This window comes from Pezoporus flaviventris, unplaced genomic scaffold (assembly GCF_033815535.1).
Source record: "Pezoporus flaviventris isolate CSIRO_AGI_PZ_B2104156 unplaced genomic scaffold, CSIRO_AGI_Pfla_v1 ptg000026l, whole genome shotgun sequence".
Lineage (NCBI taxonomy): Eukaryota > Metazoa > Chordata > Aves > Psittaciformes > Psittacidae > Pezoporus > Pezoporus flaviventris.
In genome coordinates, this window is record NW_026892574.1 from 1,169,533 (window position 1) to 1,192,303 (window position 22,771).

The 22,771-nt window shown below is 42.3% G+C and overlaps 1 protein-coding gene across 1 annotated transcript in view; it reads left to right on the top strand.

The window, feature by feature from the left end:
• The first annotated feature begins 1,926 nt into the window (after nucleotides 1-1,926).
• CACNA2D2 (calcium voltage-gated channel auxiliary subunit alpha2delta 2) overlaps nucleotides 1,927-22,771 on the top strand; it is a 233,036-nt gene continuing 212,191 nt past the window's right edge. The window contains exon 1 of the mRNA XM_061458299.1: nucleotides 1,927-1,964. The gene's annotated coding sequence lies outside the window, so the exon portion shown is untranslated. The remainder of the gene's footprint in view (nucleotides 1,965-22,771) is intronic.

The window sequence follows — 22,771 nt, forward strand, 5'->3', positions numbered from 1 at the left end:
CCTGGAAAATCATGAAAACTGCAACATAATGAAAGCCTGCAAGGGAAAAACCTGCCCTCTTCTTCACTGCTGGAGAATCTGAATGCGGATTCCATCAAAGGAGAGAATCTGAGAAACCACAGCAGGAATAAAAATTAACCCTTTAGCTCATGGGACTGCAGGGTAGAGGAGTCACCATTCTTCCAGTCACTAGTCTGCCAAAAGAGATAAACTCCTGTATGAGAGCTGGCCATCTCTATGCAATTAGACCTTAGCACTCTGCATGATACAATGAACTGCTGCCAGCAGGAATTAAGGAAGACATTTTCTTCTATCTCCACAGTATTCATCTTCTGCCCTCATTTCTCAGTCTGTCTCACTGATTTTTAGTAGGAACAGGATGCATGTGTTAGATTGATAATGTCCTAGCTGGATGAACGATGCTCCCAACAAAACAAACAAAAATACAGTTCCTCGCTCTTATGCGTGGTGACAAAAAACATACATCAAACCCGTGTGCAGACTCCTTCCAGATTGTGTAAATGGGCCTATCCTTTCACGTATTTCAGTCTCCTGTATTTTATTCAGTAGTTGCACCCCTAAATACAAAAAGCAGGAATTGTTTACATGTTACTTCTATTGATCCTGAACAGAAGACTGACTTAAATTCTGAAAACGATCCTAACACATTGGATTTACATATTAACTATTTCATGCCTACCTCATACTACTATATTGTGATGAAGAAAGTTACACCACTGACTGTAAGCACAGACTGCATTCTGTAGGGCCTACAAACGTACCTTGGTTTCATTCCTGCTTCTGCTGGTTTGAAGCAGCCAGCAATTAGCTAACAGCAGTTGCTCTTCCGGGAGCTTTGCTGACATCATCTCCAATGCCAGGGAACAAACAAAGCTCTTTTTGCAGGATAAAAAGCACAACATGCATTGAGGTTGTTGTTGTTAAACAAAAATAACCAAGCTAATTTCAGCTTCATTTAAAAGCATGGGAAATAATCATTGCTCAGTGAATGGGAAAAGGACAAAATCAGTATAGAGAAAAATCATTTGCAGGGTCATGAGAGACTTCTACAAGCAACAAGCACTGAAACTATTTTTAATATTACTCAACATTGCCCTTTAAATATCTACTGCTCCCTAGTACAAGGGTTTGGGAATCTTTCAGTTTCATCAATTTCTTTCATTTTCTCCCCTTCATCTCTTACAATAAAGATTTGCAGTTAAATGATGTAATTTATAAAGCATTGATTGATCAAGTGACCTGCTCTCCTCAAAAGAATTTAGCCCCCCTTGGAAACCCACTCAGAACAGCAGATCATCACCACACTCAATGCTGTACATTTACAAGGAAGAGACATCCCTGATTTAACTGGCAGATGTTCAAGTGAGACCCAGAGAAACTGCCAGCCTTGCTTCAGTTTATCTAGAGTGCTAATCAGGGAGAAGGGATTCTAGCCACAGCCACTATCCAATGCCTTAACCAGAAAACCAATGTTTTCACAAGACTTTGATCTTAATCACACTGGAACGAGCTCAGAACTGCTTCACTGTCTCAGTACAGTGCGCCTGGAGATACCATTGTAACCCTAAAGATGATTTTGCTCAGAATGATCAGCTTTCTGCTGACCACAGCCTACCTCATTTGCTTTCCTCCTGGTCATCGCATTTCCCATCTGCTGACCTCCAGAAGAGCCTTCTCAGGAGCAGAACACTGGGATTTCTCACTGCCCTGCACTTCAAACAGAAACACTGCTCACAAACAGGCATTTACCATAACCCCAAGGTGCACGAGGCCTCTCGCGACCTCCCACCCGCACCACAAAGCAGGAGCTGGACTCAACCCGTTCAACAGCTCAAAACAGAGCATGGGCTTGGCATTTGAGCTACAGGAACACCCCCAGACAGGGCACGGATCACAGAACAGCTGCCTTGTTTAAAGGCCTGATACGCAACCTCACCCACCAGGTATTCTACTATGGTTATTCTCCTGTTTCCAAGGGAGACACAGCTAACCCTCATAAGGGTGGACTGGTTTCATCCCTTCCCTTAGGAAGACCACTGCTCCTCATCCCCCCTCCTTCCAAAGGCCCTGAGAGAGGCTTCTCAGTCAGGGGCCCTGTCTCCTTTGTACTCACCAAACCCATACAGCAACACAGCTCTGCCCCTCCAAAGCTCGCTGCTGGTTCTGCTGCCTGCTCTTCTCCCTTCCACCACTGCTGTAAACTCATGACAAGCCTGATCAGCTCCCCTCAGTGCCGCCATAGCCTTCCACCCTTCAGGTGGTTCCTGGACAGCTGCTCTCTCCCAACCCCCCTGCCTCATGGCTTTCCTGCTTTTAAAGGGTTGCTCCCACACGGCCTCAGGGCTGATCCCTTAGAGGGGCTGTGCCCCTCATTCCTTCTTATTGTTCAGGTGGCTGCTTGCCTCAGCATTTGGGAACCTTTTCCCTCTCTCTGAGCAGCTATCCCCTTGCTGTTCCAGAACCTTCTCTCTCTTTCTGAGGGGCTGTTCTCCTCACTGTTGTAGATTCTGCCCTCTGTTTCTGGGCCTTCGTTCCCCTCACTGTGCACAGGGCTCCTTGTCCATCCCTGAGGAGCTGTTCCCTCACAGCGCTGGGGCTCTCTGCCTGTCTCTGAGGCACTCATTCCTCTCATGGTGCCGGGGCGCTGTGGTGAGCTGCCCCTACCAAGACAGGAGAAGAAACCCATCCAACAGCTGGACCCTGACATGGAGAGGGGCCGGCGCTGCTTCTCAGCTTGGGAATGGGAGCCTCCAGGTGTGTTTGCTGTGAGATGTCCTCTCCCAGGTGAGGAAGGCGGGAAGCTGAGGGGCACGGGGTAGGCGGGAAGCTGAGGGGCACGGGGGGAGGCGGGAAGCTGAGGGGCACAGGGTAGGCGGGAAGCTGAGGGGGCACGGGGCAGGCCCTCAGGCAGGAAGGGGTGTGCAGCGTAAGGGCTGGGTAAGTGTAAGTGGGTGTCCGTCGGGGGGGGGGGGGGAATGACCATGTGTTCATTTAATTTTATGAAAATTTATGTATATTTATGTAAATTGATGTTAAGTAGATTCTACTGATTCTCTGGTTTCAAGTTTTGGAAGGTATGTGCTAATGCATATAATGCACACTTAAAGCTCTCCCTCGAGGCACTCTAACCCAGTCAGTACGTTACTACACACACAGAAAATGTGCTTTTAGGTGAGCCAGAAAACTGAGGTATCCTCAACTGTTTAAGGTTTTAACATAGCTGTTAGGTGTATTTCAGCTAATGTTGTGGCCAAATTCCACTGAGTATAGTTACACCTCAGTCTACCTACTCAGCTCTCCCACTGGCTTTACCTGGTAAAATGTATTTCTGTTTTCTCCTGGCATGCAGTATTAAATATCTACTGCTATCCCGGAGAGTAATACATGGATTGGCTTTTTCCCATGTCTGGAATGTGCCAGTCCTTGAGCTGGGAAGGTTTAAGGGAGCGTGTGTGTCCCATCTCTGCCTCGAAGGACCATGGAAGGGTCAATTAGATAGTACCAATTTTAATTTGCATGATGAGTTTTCTCCTGCTTCACTCTTGCTTTGTCCAGGTGCCCAAAACGGCTTCAATTTCTAGAGGGGCTTGTTCTAAGCCTAGAAATGTTTGTGAACTTGATTTGTAGCTCTCTCTATATAGCAATGCCTGACTATATGGATGTATGGAAAGTGACTCTCTAACCAAATAATCAATGGATGTTGTTAGGTTACTGAATTAAGGCTGTGACAGAATTCAGGTGGTAAGGAAAAGCTCTGTAATGATTGTTCTGCTAAATATGTCTTCAAACATGCAGCAGAACCCATTCAAGCTTCCTTTCAGAGCTGGGACCGATAGGTAGCAATACTCAGAAACTATCAGGAGCTGGATGTGGCAGAGGGCTACAAAAGACCCCATCAAGTGCTGTTGAAGGTGACATGAGCAGAGCACAGCCTCTTGTAAACTGAAGAGAACTTCTCTGTTGCCTCATCCATTGGAGTTGAAATAAATTACAAACAATACAGAGTTGAAGGATTTGATTTGATTCAGAGTTTCAGAGCAAATATTAAATAGCCTAGAAAGTGGAGTGTATGCCATGTTTTATATTCATAAGAGTGTTTTTTTCTATGTGCATTAATTTAGTCACATAATGAGTGACTAAAATCTTCCCTTTTCCCCAAAGCACTTTTAAAAATTACTACTAAATTTCCAGATATTCCTATGTGCTCTCTAAAAGGAAATAAAAATGCAATTAAAGGGAATGCTAATTTCCTCAGGACTAGAACACACAAGAGAATGGATCACGGCTCTGTTTGCTCCCAGCCTGCTTAGTAGGTCTGGGCAAATTGGCTCTCCATGCTTGTTTCCCTTCTTCTAAAATTGAGGTAATGTCTCTAACCTTCAGAAGGCGTTTTAAGACTTAAATGGTGAAAAGTGTTGTTGAAGTGTTAGATACTATTAATGGTTGTCAGGATTTTAATTGAAAATTTTAAAAGATAAGAGTTTAGACATCAGAAATTAAGGCTGTACCGATAACTGCAGATCCTGTGTCAAGCACTTCTTTCTTCTATGAAATGGCTTACAAAGCAAATTGTTCTGATGGTATGTCTGCAGTGTGTGAACCAGGGTGATGCTTTCCAATGAAAAAAGGAAATTAGTCTTTGTTTCTGTGAAAGTCTTTGCAGCTTAAAGGAGATACACTTTGGGTTACTTTCCTTAAAGAACAATCTTAAGTTACTGATTTGTTCATTACAGACTACTTCTGCATGTTTACATTGTAGAAGACATTCCCCTAGTTCAGAGATTTTCATAATCAGCATCTTCAGTATTTGTAAAAATCACTTTTTCCAGCTTTTGAACTTTCATATTCTGAAAACATGTTTAAAGAAGCCAGAATTCACCTATTAAAGTGAACAGCTCTCTCATGTGTAATGGCGGTAGAGAAAGCCTGAGAACTGTATGGATTGCCACAGGTGAAAGAGGGTTGATCTTCCTGCCTTCACTAGATAAGTGGAAATTTCTGATTAGAGAGATAGTACTTTCCTGGCAACTGAGGCATGATTTGGTCTAAGTTATTTAATAATAGTCATTGGTATTGACACTTCTCATAATTTTATGTCTGGAAATATTTAGTGGTTTTATTAAATTGATATAATCTGGAGTCAGATTACCTCAGCTTTTATCTTTCAAGAGGGTGTATTTCCAAACTTGATGATAGCAAAATAAGAAGCTTGCAGATGTGTTCAGTATGTGCTATTAAATGCTGAAAGTCATAAAGGGCTATGAAGAAGCTCTGGTATGTGTACACGTTTGTGTGTAACAATTTTATGACAAATGAAGCTGGTCCCCTGGAATAGAAAAGTAAGCTCTGCCGTGGTGTTGTGTTGTGTAGTTGTGTTGTCTGCCTTGGTCAGTACAACCATATTTGCCTTTGTAAAGAGGAGTCAGCAGGAACTACAGCTTTCCCTGGCATCTTGTTGGATGCTGTAGCCTCCTCAGACTCTTCCCCAGGGATTCTCATTCAAAGGTTGACAGAAAACTTGAATGCTGCTAAAATAATTTTTCCATTTCTTCACTGGAATAATTTTCACAGTGACTAAAATACTCTTGCACTAGTCATAATCTTTTATGAGATGTGTCTTGGATTATTGCACTGATATACAATATATTAAAAGGATTTGCCTCTGATTGTGATTGGCCTCCATCCTGGCCAACACAGCAGGTTTTGAGCTTGATTCTTTAGAATTAACAACTGCAAGCTGCTGTTGTGTGAGCTTCAGGCTCCCTCAAGCCCATATTCTCTGGTTGGGCACAGAGGGGACTTGTAACAAATGCTCTCCCCTAGGTTACACCATGACATTTTTTTGATCCTTAGAATCATAGAATCCTTCAGGTTGGAAAAGACCTTTGTGATCATTGAGTCCTTCCCCTGCTGGTTTGTTCCTTAGACATTCCCATGTGTTTACTCATGGAATGGTGTTGCCCTGGAGTGTCATCTGTGACATTTTCCTGGAACAGAGAAACAGTTTATTTCACAGGTTTGTCCTTTCAAGAGTTTAAGGATGCATGTGTATTAAATGTGAATCGGTGTAAAAGAGATTACCACTGCAATGGTAATGCTGGGCTAAATTACCCCTGGAGCCGAGAGCCAGAATCTGTATGATTCTAGTCCTTTGGCTCATTCTTTGGCATTTCCTTGAGCAAATCTCTAGCCTAACACACCAGATCATTCAGCATGGGCCCTAAAGAAAAGCAATCATCCCCATAGATCTTTGGAGCCATCTGCTTTCTGAAGGGATATCCCTATCCTCAGATTTAGGAAGTGATCATCATGTTTGCATAAATCCAATGGCCTTAGCTTAGCATCTAACTTGCATCCAAACTGTGTTGTTGAGAGCATAGCTTCATGGTACACAGGGGCATAGGTTCTCTGCACATTTCAGCTGATTTCTCTGGGTCATAGTCTTCCCTGTCCTAGTACAGTGCACTCCATCTCTCAACCTCATTTTTTCTGTTTGTAAAATCTGGTGTGTCCCTACTCTACCAAAGAATGCACTGGAAAGACCTAAATAGAAAGGCTAATAATGCTCTCTATTTTACTCACCTCCCAGGGGTCTAGGAGAGTTAATATCTGCACAGTGCTTTGGCAAGTATAAAAGCGCTTAGCTTCATTATATATTGATTTATGTACAAGAAAACTGCACAAAATAATAAAACATGCAATGTACTTAAAATGCACTGTAGGCAGAGGAGAGAAACATCCTAAATCTAACCTTAAAATATGGTGCAAGTCATGTGAATGAAGTACAGCTGGGTGGGCTTCCCATCAAATCCAGCACAAATGGGAAAAGGTCCTATATTTGGAAATAGCACAGGGCCCAAAGGGGGCTATGTCTAGATGAGAATTCCCATGTGGAGACAGAGACACGAATTAAATTAGAACACATATTAGAGCTCTGGGCCAGATTCAGATCCTCACTGCACCAAAGTAAACCTGAGAAACACCAGCAAGTCACTGATGTAACACCAGCATGAGTGAAAGGAGAATCAATCCATGGGTAATAAGAGCAGCATCCGTGCCTGCCTGGGGTTTCATCCTGTGCTTTGTCCTAATTATGAGTAGTTTAATGGCATGCTAAAATACAAAACAGATTTATGAGCCATTGCCATCTCCCTCTGCACTGTTACAGCTGACTCAACAGTACTCTTACTCCTTGGCTAGAAGGTCAACTTAGGTTTTATTAAGCTAGGGCTGGAGCTCAGACTCAAAGACATGCTGTCTTACTGAATGCTTCTGCTAGGATAAATGCTAAACTGAAAGTCCCATCTGGTCTCTCCATGTCCTGTCCAGATGGGTATTTAAGATTCCACAGGACGTCTTGAATAGAGGATAATCCTGTACATATATACATATATATAGGCAGTGTTTTTCCTTCATTATCAAAGACTTGGACCATCTAGTATTAGAAGTCAGTTGAATTAAGTCTATATTTTCTTGTAAAACCAGTATCTTTCTGGAGTGGAAATACTGAACCTGGAAAATGAAAGAGGCAATATTATGTGTTGATCATTGAAGAAAATATGAAAAAACACTGGTAAGATTACTGTGTGCTACTGCTTGAAGACTATTTACTCCCTATAGTATACCTGTAACAGTGCATTGCCTTCTGGGGAAAGAAAATGGGATGATGCACAAAGCAGATGATTGGCCACAAGATTTCCTGGATTCTCTTCTCGGTGTTGCCACTAATGGACTGTAGGCAAGTTTTTTCATCTGTGTCTCCATACTATGACCTGTAAATAACAATAGTAATAATTTGCTGTTTCTAAGCCTGACTGTGAAACTTGACCCTCCACTGTTAACAAAACATTACGTTTCTGAAGTGAAAAGAGGGATGGGTTCAGCTGCATCTTCACTCTGAGCTGCAGACTACCAGAAAGCAGAAAGATGTCTCAAAAGAAAATACATGACAATTCTCTTGTTTCTTATACATTCCCTCACTGCCACCCCAAGGAAACAGTTCTGTTCCAGTTCTTTCATTCTATGCTTGGCAAAAATCACAGTCACTTTCTAGTGAAACCTTATAGTCCAGCCTTCCAATGTGTGCAGCTTTTTCCTCAGCAGACACTTGTCTTTTAGAGGAATGCTGCAAATTGACTTGCTCTCTGCCTTCACTGCAGCAGCCTTTCTCGGGGCAAAATTTTCACTTGCTTTAAGCAGGAATTTGCTTGAAGAGTTAAGTCAAGACTGGCACTTGCCCATCTGAGAGGAGTTCACGTACACTCTGAGAAGAGACGCTGGTCACTGCATCAGAAGTTAACACCTTGGGGCTTGGATCCAACAGTTTGTTAGTGAATTTCTCAGCTTCTGCTGGAGAAGATGCTGGTTGGATAGAATTGACTGAAGAACTGTCGCATTATATTATGTCCATATATTGTGACAGGAAAACTTCAGGGTGATGACAGTGGAACAACTTTGTCATAAAATTGATTCAGTTCTTTTGCACTGCTGGGATGCAGGCATAAAATCAGTGGACAGATAGAAGGGTTGAAGAGTCTTTTACCCTTAACTCTTACTTTTCATGGGACATCAGATGTGCACCATAGTGTTTAATACACCTGGTAGAGTTATATTCCCATCTATCCCAGTATTTATTTTTTTTTTTTTTGTCTGGGTCAAGGCTAAGTCAAAATAAGTTATTTTAGGGATAATGTGGGAAAGTTAGAAGTGGGCACGGCATCCACAGCCCTCTGGATCCAACACCTGAAATGTCACATGTCTGCTGGTCCCTGATCTGGCAATAGACTGTAGCAAGACTGCTGCTCCTGGCATCAGCATCTCCCTGCTCATTGCCAAAGCTGGAGTTCTGTAAACAGATCTCATCCTGGCATATGTTATATTGCCATACAGGCAACACTGTTCTAACTGATTAATAACAAGCAGCTTGATAGGATTTGGGGAGACACTGGAGTAATTAGTCAGATAAGGCCAGGTTTCTTTGTACTGTACTTTCACGGATGACAAAAGCTTTCCCCCTGAAGAGTTTCACTGATAAATCTGTATATAATAATAATATTAAAAGCTTTTTGCTAAAATGCAAGTTAAATATTCCTTTAGGGATTAAGAGGAAAGAAAGTGTTCAAGCCCTGGTACTAATGGGAGGCCAAGAGAATGGAAGAGGAGACGAAGATATGTCAAAGCTGTGCTGCTTGGAAAGGACTTGCTTTTCTGCCTGTGCTGATAGCAAGGTTTGGGATTTTATCTCTTAACAGACAGCATGTTCATCTTGGTAGGCACATTGGCAGGGCTGACTGTTCAGTGCTTACAGCCTGGGCTGCCCGTGCATCACCAGAGCAAAATGTGCTGATTTCCTTTGGCAAGACAATGAGGCTGATGGCTGTTCTAAACTGGGCCCTTCTCTGCCCTTGCGTGGAGTTGCTCCCACTTAACACTGATCCAGAGATCAACAACATACAGACTGTATGGGGCAAGTTTCAGATTCCACATAGCTGGCTATTTAGCTGCTGGTGGCAATGGGATCATAAATACTGAATATTCCTTATTCATCTTCCCAGCAGGCATAGTTTCTGTTAGCTGTAGTGAGAAATTGAGTGTGGGTTTGACTCTTACAGAATAAGTGACCAGGTATAAAACAAAAAAAGAGTAGAAGGCTACAAATGTTGCCAAAGTGACAGCTGCTCATTTACTAAAAATATCTTCAAATATTGCAGGAACTTTTAAAATAATCTAATTTATATGGAATATTCCTCACTTAATTGAAACTGTCTCTTTTTTTTATTAAATAGAAAGGTTACAGAAAAGTATATTGATGCTTTGAGAGTGATTCCTCTCAGGAGCACGCTGACTATTATGGATAGGATTTTACATGATGCAAGCCCCTAAATGCCAACAGTGATATGAGGAAACCTGCAGATTCTTGTAATTGTAAATGCAATAGACAAGGGTTTGGGCTATTGCCTCCCCTTTCTAGAGATCACTGTTGCAAAGCTCAAAGTGTTGTTTAGCCCTTGGTGTTCCCGTTTATTTCCACAGCCTTTTCTGAAAGCAGAAGTTTGAAAAATGAAAGTCCTTCAAGAATAATCACTCTCTAAACACTTAATGCTGCTGTGACAGCACTGTCTATCAACCTTTTCCAATTAGCCGAGACTGGAGGCAGATTAGTTCTTGAATGCAGCACTGAGAGGTGCCAGGGTGTATATTAATGGACCACAGGAGCTGACTTCTGACCATAATTCTGACTGCATTGGATGGCGCATAAAATGGAAACAGCAGCTCTCCTGCCTAGAGATACAGGACTAGGTAGTTACTGTGAGCTACCCTTGGGTATATCTCATAGGTCTGAGTGATCTACAAACCTGTCAAGTATAAAATATGTCATCCTCATTCTTCTATATGGATGGGGAAGTTGAGGTGTGGAGAGGTTAATAGATTGCCCAAGGTCATGCTGTTCTTTGGCAGACCTCAGAATAGCACCCATGCCTTCTGTCTCTAGTTTATGGACACATGCATACATTCAAGCCCTAGCCACAAAGTCTGTTGAACAAACTTTTTCCCTTTTGTGATCTTTGAGGCCTGGTTGACACATGCCTTCATGATCATTGGTGTTGAAAAATTAGCAGGCTTTAAAATCTTTTCTAGAGTAATTGCCTTCGTTAGAGCAAAGAGATGGTTTCCCCCAGTCAGCAAGATGTTGATGTTCAGATCCACAGTGGAGCAAGGCTTGTAGCGATCCTTGCATCAAGAGTTTGTTTTTCAGTTCTGTAGTGCAGGCTTCTGTCACTTGAGCTAACAGGTTAACACTGCTTTGACAGGTGATCCTGGCATTAAAGGATGCAGAAATAAAGGATAAAGAAATAATCAGATGCACACTTTCAGGAAGTTTCACAATCATGACTGAGGATAGGTAACACAGGAGGGATGGCTGCAGTTTCAGGTCTGTGCTCTAGTTCCCTTGTTCTCGGTCAGTTTTCTCCCTCCTCTCCAGCTCTCTGCTCTCACACAGCTTTACCCACACATCTCATCTTTACCCACACATCTTGGCCTATAACCTGACTTCTTCCTTCTGCACTCCTAGCCAGTCCTGGGGCTCATTCTCCCACTCTTTGTGTTTCTTAGTTTGCCATTCTAACTCTGGTCCCTCCTGTTAACCTTACTACACTTCTCCTGGAGATGGCAAAAGACATCACATGTGAGAAAGAGACATCACAAGACATTCATATGTGAGAAAGAGCTGAGCAATCTTAACTGCAGGCATTGCTAACAGTAATACATATTTATATTTTTAGGCACACAATATTCCTTCAGAAGAATTAGATCTAAAGATTACAGGACATTAAATGACCAAAATAATTCAATCTGATGATAAGAGGATAGAAGATAGATGGCATAAGAGGCAAATGCTGTAGGGGGAGAAAGCATACAACAAAGGCAATAAACAAACCACAGCGTGACAAAGGCAGATTGAATGCCATCCTTGGGCAGTCTTATACAAACCACTAGAAAGAATTGTATTCTGGGCCCCTTCTTATTGAACAGACAGATATTACTTGGTTTCTTTCAGATAATGCTTATAATTGCTCTGTGACTGCTGTTCTGGAATTTTGGAAGCTTATTTTCTGCCTCAGTATTTTGTATTGGAGGGACAAGAAGAATGAGATGTGGTCTGACCAGAGGACCAGGTTCTGGGAGCTCTCTAACCCAGCCCTGAAACAGACTTTCACTGCATTCTGGACTAATGACCTAGTGTCAATGTCTTCAGCTTAAGTTTTCTGAGGCAGAGATAGCAGTACTGGGCAAACTGCTGCAGAAGGGTATTGCACCAAGACTCATTCATGTTGAGTAGGATGACACTGCAGTGTCATCCTGTTCTGTAGCAGGCTTCTCCTGCTGGCTTTGATAGGAAAGGTAGTCATAATCTGCACCACTGCTTGCTTCCAAGAAACTATTGCACTGCTGAGCAAAGATGAGCCTGCAGTGCCTGTACCTACTGTGTTGCTTTTATTAGGACTACTACATCAGAGCCTTGGTGACCAGACAAAAAATAGGGCATAGCTGAAATGGTTCCAGGGAAAGGAAGCATCACAGAGAAGATAATAGCAAAGCAAAGTGTAAATTCCAGCTTTCATATGTCTCAAGCTACTGCTGTAACTACTAGGCCAGATTTGTGAGCGCTCTGACGGTTCTTTTTCTCAGGAATGCAAGAACAAGGATGGAATTAAAAGCTGGCTGTCAGCGGGAGAATATAAGCCACCAGGCCAGTGATACTTTGTAGTTGGGTTGTTGTTTTTTGGACTGGAGCCATAACCTGTTTTATACTGATGAAAGATGTGGGGTTTACACTTTGGATAGCCCACTACTGAATGGGCATAAATAACATAAACTGTGCAAGGGCTGCTTGTATAATATTGGAGGGATCAAATCTGATTGCACAGGGCCAGTTTGGTCTGTGTGCTCTCCTTAATCTCCTGTAGAAAATGCAGTAAAGATACCAAACCAAAGGGAACTTTTGGATGTGAATTCTGATTACTGCAGACCAAGCTACAATGTATGGGGCACATAAAACTGTCATCAAACCCATCCAAACAGTACTTTTTCATTATATTGTTTGCAGGTGGATCTGGTGAGAGTGGACAGAAGCATCCAGGGGTTTCTGCTCACTTCTGAGATGGGACAACCCACTTTTAAATAATTTCCTTTACATATTCAGCAGTACTTATACTGCAGTTTCTCACACCACCTGTTTCTTTTTGCTTCAAGAGACTACTTGGGATTTAATTCCAGCAGTCTGTAGACAGAGTACAGGGCAGACACTGAGCCATATTCAGAGGCTGGGTCTTACTAGACAACGGAAGAGTCTCCTCCCCAGTGCCAGGAATGCACACAGAAGTAACCAACTAGTGCTCCTACATTGCCAAGAAGAATAAAAGAGCATATTTGCTAAGAGAAACTTACAAATACTAAAGGGATAAAAGTATAATATAAGAGCATTAGTAGTTGGGCAATGTGGATCATAGTAACAACTGAACATTTTATAGCAGATATTATGCAAATCAAAATTGTCAACTAATTATAAATATTGGCTTCTTTTATATAAGGAAACTGCTGTCCAAAGCTAGTATGTTCAAGTTGTCACTAAATAAGCCCCAGTTAGAGCTACTGACCATGGAGGATTAGGTTTAGACACAGTTATTCCTGCTTTGGGCCAAGGAGTGTGCTAGATACTCTTTCAAGGTCTCTTCCAGTCTTAATTTCCAAGACTTAGTAATGTCCATGCTTTTACATGGGAACTTTCTGGAGTTTCTGGAACAGTGAATAATGTATTTACGTTTCCCAGGGGCATACTAAGAAGTTAAATCAAGTAATATTATCCATCTTTGCTATTCAAATAATGTTAGAGCTCTGAATTTCGCCAGCTGGGTTAAAAATGACAAATTCAGAATTTTTCAGGTTTGCCTTCTGGATTCTGATACTATGAAGTTCACATGGCTGCATGGGAACCCTGAGGACAAGGAAATTTCTTTTTTCCCCTTAACAGAACCTCTGGACACCTCACAATATAACAAAAATTGCCACCACTGCTCATAATCTGTTGAGATCCCTGTGAGATAGTAAAGAGGCAAAACTTACTGTATCCAACAGCTACCAAGGGACTGTGAGGGCTTTGGCACATCAAACTTTCCTTTATTGCTAATGAAATGGTCTGAGGACAGCTCTGTGTGCCTGTAGAGGTGCTCAGAGCACTCACCTGCATGGGTTTAAGGCAAACTTTCTTAGGCCACTGCTCCCCTTTGGCTGAGGGAGTCAAAACTGGAGAGGGTTGAACCCCTAAACTGAAGTATATTACCCATCGCTATTGCAATTTTTAACCCTGTCAAGAAAGGTGGCCCAAAAGAGGGATGTGAGTGGTACTCCAGCTGAGATCTTTCTCATGTCACTTTTTTGTGCACATGTTTTCGTCAGGCGTCCAAATCCCAGGCTGCAGTCCATATCTTCCACAGGTCTCCTCCACTGCTTCCTGCCAAGCCTTGTACATAGCCAGCTGCTAGTGGGCTGCCTCCATTCAGGCCATGTTCCTGTAGGAAGCCCTTGACAAACTAATACTGTAATTGCCAAAGAGCGTATCATTTTCCAGCAGTTCAAGAGAGGCTGAGCAGTAATGAGGAAACCTGTTAATTACTGTTGGAGTGGGATTTTGCTGGGGAAGTAGAGAGAATGAAACTGGTTGATCTGAGCTAATTTGCAGACATGGGCCAGCTGTTGTCTATGAGCTACGTATGCACAGTTCACAGATCTCTGGAGTGAGATGTCTTCATGCCTTAGAGACAACACCAAAGTGAGCGTTGTACCTTAACCTCACCCTGCCAAGTGGTATCTGGATAGACAATGCATACTGAGAGTTGGACTTCTTTTAGAATAAGCATCCCTGCCCAGCTTTAAGCAAATCTCTTAATGTTCAGCAGAGAAGCATGTGACCTGCTCTTGTCAGCCATTTAGAAATGTAGAATTGTGCATGGATAATGTTAATGGATAAAAACACTAAGAATATGCAGAAAGATGTCATAACCCTTTTGGAGGGAATCTGTGCAAGAAAGATCAATCTATGAGAGATGGGAATGGAGTAAAGCTGTCTTAAGGAGAATGACGATGACAAAACCAAGCTACAAGCATGCACAAGGTGTCACTGGCTTCTCATTATTGCTATTGGGTAATAGCATTTGGGATCAGGATCCCCTGAACTCAGCTCTGCAGGCTGTCCTTGCCCTGATGAGTTTACAAGCTGAGAAATCAGGTTCATGCTGACTTATGTTTAAAAAATGTGAACCTAATAAATTACCAGGTTCAAATAATTTGCATTCCAGTGGGATAAGGGAGCTCCCAACTTGCTGGATGCTGACACTGGAGTTGTACTTTCTGCAGTATCAGTAATGGGCATAAGCTCAGTCTTTTTATGCCTCCTACAATCTAATATTTACACTTCTTGAGTGGCACCAGAATCTTGTTTCACCACCAGGCCTTTTAACAACGCTCCTGCTAGTTCTCCCTTATGACTCCTGACTGTGCTAACAAGTATAGTATGTGCAATGTGGCATATTTTAGGGATATAGGCAAGGGGCAGCAGACAAGCCAGTGCAAGTGAAATGTTTTGTGTTGCTAGCAATTTGTTCATGTTTGAGGATCTCAACCCAGCTTAAAAATGAAGAGAGTTATCAACCATGAAAGCATCACTCATTTAGTTCAGCCTCAACCAAATTATGGGGACTGACTCTTACCATTAGGACCATGGTTTCAAACTGGATTGGCAGCATTCACTGAATACAAACGTTCCTGCCTTACCCTCCTGTGAGAGAGGAACTGAGCCCTGTGGAGCCTATTATAAAAGACAGTTTGATGGAATAGGCTGAACTACCAAGACTTATAAATAAAAAGATCGAGGGAACTGTACGTAAAACAGCCCATGCCAAGCTAACCTAATTACTCTCTATGGTGAGGTCAGTAAGAGCTGGTAAAATGAATGTGTGTGACATTTCTATCATCTGTTTAGACATTTGAAAGCTGTTGATAAAAATCTCCTATCAAAGAGTTGGATTCTTTGACTGCTCAAGCTTCATAAGACGGTCCCATGTTTTGAAACAAATGAGCAAAGGGGAGGTCATTCTTGGGGCTGCCAGCTTCTTATGGGGGTAGACTGCTTGCAGAGACCCTCAGCATAGTTTCCCAGCTCCCCAGTGACTAAGAGCAAGGCTGCATGCAGGGTAAAGGTGGTTTTTATGGCACATCAGAAATGCTGTTAACTTCAAAGAATCTGCTAGACAATTCCTTCAAAAACACAAAACGTGAGGGGAATGGGCTAGAAAATGCTTGGTGGGAGGTAATGTGGGAAAATATGAAACTGAAAATTCTCAAGGTCACAGAGCTGGCAGTGCTTAGAGAAGACATGGAATGTTCTAGCACTCTCTGGGCCTTTGGGATCCTTGCTGGCAGGAACTATAGCAGAGCAAGGAAAGTAAAACAGCATTCTATAAATGTTTGGCCATGATGTGTGAAGCCTAACCTTAGCCCTGTGTGCAGCCTTCTTTACTCGCTTTGGTTAAATAATTGAGCAAACTTGGACACAGACAGCAACAGGGGCAATTTACCTTGGGTAAGAGGGTATGTGCAAACAGCCATGTGCCGCTTGAGCCTCTGGCACTAGGATTTTTCTTGCTGTGGCTTCTGCTGGTATATTTTGCCTTGCAGCTGGGGGCAAAGGATAGGGATGTGCATGCAACTCAGCTGACATGCAGGGATTTGCTCAGTCTCCATAACCTTTAATTTGGAGTAAGAGCGTGCATGCACAGCACTGAACAGCAATGCCTGCCTCCTAAACAGCTCCATGCTTACAACACCACAAACCTTGGTAGGATTTAGGAACAGATCAGTCTCCCTGATATATCAGCATCTCTGTAGAGCTGCCAGCCGAGACTGGGACAGAGACCTCCAGCTCATTTCCAGCTGGCTAAAAAATCCTCTCAGATGGAAATGACTTTCATACCAGAATTAACCTGGGCTGGTTTCAGACCAATATCTTAAAGACATACAGATTTTCTACTACCCTTTGAATCATCCAGTCCCCCAACAGGGAACTTTAATGCCAGTGCAGCATCTGCTGTAGAATATTTATATTCAAGGCTTCCTGTGTGAAGCTCTGGATGGATGTGATTACTGAATATGTTGGAAAAAGGACAGTTTACTGCCTGGCTTTTTATTTCCAGCTATTTTGTATTTCTATGCAAGAAGCTTATATGCCATGTTGTAAACGGCTGGTTTTCTTGTATGATGTCTCTCTTTTTCTCATTCTCTTAATGGGCTTCTCGCTAAAACTGACGTTTCAGCAGCATTCCCATTATTAGTTATGATGCCAGTAAATGGAGGTCTCAGTAGTGGGTGAAATTTAAATTGGGTTTGAAGAGCATTCAAATAATTCAGAGCTTTACTTTCATTTGGTGGTTCAGTTTTCACAGTGTATGATTTAGTTATTCACATTTTAGTTACTGTGTTGATGTTGTTTAGCAAAGACCTGGTTTTGCCTGGGACCCAACTACAGCTCTCAGCCAGTCTAATGTTGTTTACTGTAGCTAGCATGAAACTAATGTTTTGTTCTCCGGGTTCCTGTTTGATGTTATAAGTAGAGTCACACGAGCTAGTGCAGGAATCATTTCCATTTTGTTTTATGCTGCTCACATGAAAAGCAGCTAGCAGTGGAAAAGGACCTATTTCTGAGCATAAATGTTACTTATGCTTTGCTCTGGGAGTTTGTGGTAGTATAGTATCTTGGGTAGGGCTTTACTTTTCCAAAGAGTAAACTTCAGCAATTGATTTGAAACAGTCAATCCAAATCTGTGTTGTGAGAGATTCTGCAAAGTTCACACCCTTTCCCTTGGACATTTTCAACCATCCTATGAAAAATCTTGACTGGGAAGAAGTTTTTATAACTGAGGCTTACCTCAGTCTTGGTAAATATCTCCTAGTAAAGAATAAGCTTAATAGTAAATATCAGTTAGCATTGTCTAGAGGCACCAGAGTTCTTAGTTTGTATTTCTGGATGTCGACAATGACTCTCTGCATTTATTTCATCAGCTGTAAAATGAAGACATATATTACCATTATCCCAGGCCAACCTGGGATAAGCTCTACTCACAGGCTGGCTTTGTCAGACCAAGTCAGCTCCCATCAATTCCACATCTGCATTCGATGTGAGTCAAGGAGTCTCATCCAAGATCCTGTATAGCTAAGCCAGCCAACACTGTCATGATGTCCACTAGAAGATGCAGTAGGCTCCATTCCTCTTACTTGGTGACTGGAGTACATGAGTAGGGTAGATTCTCCTCGAAAGGAGATGCCATCACAACCCAATGTGATATCATCACTTGGTGCATGGTGGTATGATAAAGTTAATTCATGATGTTGTGGAGCAATGCCTGTTTAGCATGATGGAGCAGTGTCTCAGGAGAACATCTAAATAGCTCCATATGTATACTGCATCTTCCTGTCAGGTTTGAGATTTACATGAGCATGGATGTTGGATTATGCTGTGTGATGTACCTATGGAAAACACAGAATACAAATACTTGAGCCAAAATCATCTGATTTCTCACTTTGTCAGTCAGTTCCATGAATCCACTTCTCTTATCTGAACAGAAGCTTGAAATAGAAAAATTAAATACTGTGGGCCTGATTACTTTCTTCTATGTTCATGTAAATCAGAATGAATTCAGTAAATTCAGCAATAGGTAAAGCATCTGCCTGCAAGAGCAGTATTGTACTCCTGAAATACTGAAAAGATAGGTTTTAACCTTTGGCTTAACACAAAGGATATCCCAAGCTATTAATAGGATGCATTTCATTTTTGCCCAATAACCTAATTAAGAGATAATTCATACTTGAGGAGAAAAGGAAGCAATTTGATTTACAGTATCTTATGTGATTAAATCACCAGGGAAGAGAGAGAAGGATTTGAGATGGAAGGGGGGGGGAGTTTTAAAACGTATCATTTGTGAAGAATGGAATCTGTTTCTTCTAACAGCCCTTTTGCCCCTGTGTTCACAGCTTAAAGAGGATTCACTGACTTTTATTTATTTGCCTAAACTACTGATTTTTCATCTTGCAGGGTGGCTTCAAAATCCAGTGTGAACTTTTTAAGGCACCTAATGATCCATTCTATTATCCCCCAGGACAACGCTAGTTTCAGTGATTTCATGGGGAACTGATTTGGAAAATACCCTTTCTCTCCCTTGCAGTCGCCTAGGCCCTTGAATCGTGTTGATATCTGGATACCTCTTTTCTTTGCTACAGTATGGTGGGAGCCACAGTTGGTAAACATACCTGGAGTGAGGGTTGATTGGGGAAACAGTTTCACACTATGTAGCCCAAACAATGTACGTTCAGAATAGTTCAGTTTCTATGCCGAAGATGAGACCTTATTGTCAGGTGGTTTAAAAACAGTGCAGGTGCACAGGACTCTTTTCCCTTCTATCTAAGCATATAATACTGCTATTTTTTTAAAAAAGCCCTTGGTATTGATTTTCATTTTGTGATAAACATACTTCCAAACTTAGACTTGAGAAACTGTAAGCCAATACCAACAGAAAGCGTTACGGGGCTTATAAGATAGTGTTCACAGATACTGTTGTTGAACTAATAAAGAGGCAATTTAGAATGTAATAAAGCATTGCAAACTTTGGCCATCAGCTTCGGTCAGAAGTCGTGCATATGTGAATCTCTGTGAGTGAATTGTGCCACGTGACGACAGTGATGGTTTTCATCTCTGCATCATGGTGCTTTAGAAGTGCCCAAACATTTTACTGACTGGAAAACCGTGGCACTACGTAAGCAAAGGATTTGCCTAAGGAAACACAGCCAATTTCTGATATAATTAGGGCTTGAAATAAGGTCTCCTGATACTTTTAGTTTAACCATTATAGCGTAATATCAAGAAAATATCACAGCAGAGCTGCTGCACCCTTTCTTCCTAAAACAACACTACCAGAGCCTAATCCCATTCTGTGTCTATCTGGAGTATCTCTCCCAGTTCCCTCTCTAGAGGACTGAGGACAGAATGGACATTGAGATCTTTACTCTTTTTCAAATCCCTCTATTGCACTCCAAGCCAAAGGGAGCTTAGGCTGGTTTGAAGGAAAAAGTATGTCAATCACACTGAAAACTCCACTCTTTCCTGAGCCCTGGGTAAGACAGGTTATTGCTGCCCTGTTTCAGGAATGATTTGGCACACGGCATAGAAAGAGGGTCTGGATTCGGCAAAAAAGATTGCCACTGGGCAGAAACCCCTACACTAAACTAGGATGTGGCAGGCTTCAAGGACTGTACAAACCAAGTGGTTACCTCTGCTGGGAAGTGGCAGGAGCCTTTTTTTGGCAAGATGGGAGATATAGGAAGAAAATAATTAGCTATCTGAAGGAAAGTAGTACATATATTCTCACCTGAATGCTCATTTGTTGTTCCAGATTTTTTCACAGCTGTGACCTTTACTTTCATTGCTAGCACCATTCATTACTTAATTTTGCCTGTGTCCAGCACATAAGTCCACTTGTCAGCTTGATGCAAGGACTGCAACGGCCTGGCAGTGGGTGATGTGAGCACTGTAGAGGAAAGGTGTGATTGGGCTGGCCGGTTTCCAGTGTGTATTGCTTGCAGCAATAGGGTGATACCCAGTGAAAGGTGGAATGTGCCGGGGGACAACAGAAGTGATGGGGATAATTGCATTTTTGGCTTCACCTTTTCCTGTCCCTTTTATGCCCCTCCCTTACACCCACAGACATGGAAGGGCCTGACCCTCCACTCTTCTCACTGGTCTTTTTGTTACATTTGACACGTCAGCCCTGCCAAGTGCTTGCTACATTAAGCTTATTCACATGCCTGAATCATGAGCTACCTTGGCCATAATTCAAGGAGCTGTGTCAGATGCATGTCATCTGGAAAACTGCCACAGCCACCCACAGCTCATAGAAGAATTGACCTTGGGAGATGCATACAGTTGCACTAGAGACACATGCAATGCCTCTCCTCCAGCTGTAATAATGTCCAGTGTCTCCTTGGGCGGGCATACTTTCTAGGAAGCACTTCTTTGTGGGTTCCTTGTTTAGACCACATGATAAGGAGTGCTTCAGAGGTGATCTGACCAGTTTTCAGCGTTCCCCATGGAATATTAACATGCAACATTGTGACAACACATTGTTGCTGCCCAGTAAGCTGCACACACAGTGATTCACCATCCTTTAGCTTGGAAGCAGTGTGCCACTTGACCATACCCTTCTCTTTTTGATGTTTCAGTGTTTGCTGTAGCTGCCTGCTTTTCTGTAATGCTAACAGGGATGAACAGGCCAGAGAGGTTTTTCTGTCATTTTGAAATAGCCTGATCGGTAGCACTGAGAAGATCAAAATGACACAAGAAGACAGAGACTCTTTAAAGGAGTATTTCAGATGTGGGAACAGAAAGAAGTGGAGACATGTAATGTTGGGGAGGAGAGAAGAAAATAAAGAGAGAGAATTTGGCTTGGTAGAGCCAGGGAGACTAAGGGGAAAAAGCCAGGAGATTTGAGGAAAGACAGCACTGTCACCTCACCTTTGGACTACAGAGATCAGTAAGGCAGGTAAGAAAAGGGAAGGAAAGATGAATAATTAGAGAAAGGATGCAGAAGAACAGGATAGAGATTTGGGTGGGGGGTGGTGTGGGAAGGGAAGAAAATGTCTCTTAAAATAGCAACAAATTCACAAAGTTTACCTTATATCATAAAATCAGGACTATACATTTAGCACTTCTCCAGGATATGTAGCCGGATAGATTTAGATCCTTCAAATACTAGGTGTTTAGGAGCTACCTGTATGTGGCCAGAAAAGAAGGCAGTGGTTGTATCAGAATACATCAACCCTACTACACTGTGCATGGTGAGAAAGCAAGCAAGCTGGCTCGTGTATAGCAAGCAGCTGTGCAGAAACTGTCTTTGTACCACTGTAGAGAGCTACCAAGATCTCTCCTTGAGAATGCAAAGAGTCTGCTTTGTAAACCCAGAAACAGAGGCATGTTCTGATTTAAGGCTACTGCAGTTCTGCCTTGATGCTTACCACTTCCACCTCGAGGGGAAAAAAACAAGTGCCAGAATGATTTAAAGACAGAATATCAACCCACACTGCTGCAGGCCTGCTTTCCACACTGCTTTCTACATTTTCTTGCTATTATGGTTTTAGCTCTTGTTCCAAGAGAAGGACGTCTGTGTGCATGTGTGTCTCTGTGTGAGTTTCCTTCCAAAACTCACAAGCAAAATCAATGGCTGAAATTCTTAAGACAGACATTGGCAGAAATTTTCAGAACCTCATGAAGCTTCTGTCTTAGCTCTAATTTTTCCCCATCATAAAGGCAGCACTTTGTAGGCAAATTTGCTTTTGTGACTTTGTATTTTTGGTGCCACTTTCCTTTCTGTCATTTGCATTCCAGGCAGGCGCAGGAGGGGAAGATGATCTAGAATGGGGCACACCTCTTCAGAATTGCAAGACCTTTGTTCAGCCCCTCCTGTGCTACAAATGTCTTGTTTGATGTTAGGAACATCGCTTCATGTGACCCATATCTCAGTTTCCTAACTGTAATGTGGGAATTACACTTCTTGTTATCTCGGAAGTGGTGGGAAGAGAAATCTGTTAGAGACTGTGAGATGCTCAAGCGCTATGATGAACATTAGGCAAATATGCAAACAGAAGGGCCTCAGATCCCTTTTCATGGATTTTATCCAGAGCCCCATCTGACAAACAAGTGCCATGTTCACAACCCCAGGGGAGGACGCAGGAGTCCTGATGTCTGGGTGGGTCTTTAAACTCATGTGGAAATTTGAGATGGAGCATGACAGTAACAGAGTTCTTCTTTACAGGCAAAGCAGCACAGAGCGGTGCCAATGTCTTTATTTGAAGAACTCCCTGAGACACAGCTAAAACAGATTTCCTGTAAAATCTGTTGCATTCACAACTGCAGAATGTTATGATCTAGCACAAAAGTTTTTATAGCTACTCAAATATAATAGAGGAATCCCACGCTCAGGCTTATAAAACCTTTTATAGAAGAACCCTGCTTTACCGATTTCCTACATGTAATTCCTGCAAATCGGCAGCTATTTCTGCATCAATCGGGCATTTAAACATCATGCAGGAATGCTGGCAATGCTGTTCTGGATGCAGTAGAACCTATTTGATTAATGGATTATTTTAA